Here is a 797-nt window from a genome sequence, read left to right as displayed (position 1 = left end):
TTTCCAATTTGTATCCCCTTGATCTCCTTTTGTTGTCTAATTTCTCTGGCTAGGACTTCAAGTACAATGTTAAAAATATGGAACGCTTCACGAATTTGCGTGTCATCCTTGCACACCATGCTAATCTTCTCTGTATTGTTCCAATTTTAGTATATGTGCTGCTGAAGCGAGCACGGAGTGAAATATTTCAAGCTCTGAGTGTCAGCAACTCTGAACCAAGCCTCCCAGACCCTACGAAAGTACATTTCAAAAATAATGGAGAGGGCTGGAGAGATGGCTCAGCGGTTAAGAGCGCCGACTGCTCTTCTGAAGATCGTGAGTTCAAATCCCAGAAACCACATGATGGCTCGTAATCATCTATAATGATATCTGATGCCCTTTTCTCGGGTGTCTGAAGACAGCTACAGTGTACTTACATGTAATAAATAAATAAATCTTAAAAAAAAATAATGGCGAAATAAAGAAGTAAAGGTATTTCAAAGCGAACAGAAATTACAGCAGCTCATTATAACCAAGTCATTACTGAAGCAAGTTCTTAGAAGACTAGTTTACAGGCAGGAACATGAAAGGTAGACTAACTACGGATAGGCATGCTCCCGGATTATAATTTAATACTGCATAAAATGGCTATTCTATAAAAATTAGTTTACAGATATAATGTAATAACCTTCAAAGTCCCAATCCCATACTTCCTAGATTAAAATCAAAGACAAAACCAATGCATGAGTTCATATGGAACCACAAAAGTCCATGGTTTACCAAAGCAATCCTAATAACAAGAACACTATTAAAGGCTA

The 797-nt window shown here is 37.5% G+C and overlaps 1 non-coding gene across 1 annotated transcript; it reads right to left on the bottom strand.

The window, feature by feature from the left end:
• Positions 1 to 71: 71 nt before the first annotated feature.
• Positions 72 to 174, bottom strand: LOC115029184. Its single transcript, XR_003834738.1, has one exon. It is a non-coding gene; the product is annotated as a U6 spliceosomal RNA (small nuclear RNA).
• Positions 175 to 797: the final 623 nt, after the last annotated feature.

Source organism: Mus caroli, chromosome 13 (genome assembly GCF_900094665.2).
Source record: "Mus caroli chromosome 13, CAROLI_EIJ_v1.1, whole genome shotgun sequence".
Lineage (NCBI taxonomy): Eukaryota > Metazoa > Chordata > Mammalia > Rodentia > Muridae > Mus > Mus caroli.
Note: the sequence above shows the minus strand (reverse complement) of the source record. Positions and strands in the feature narration are given on the sequence as shown.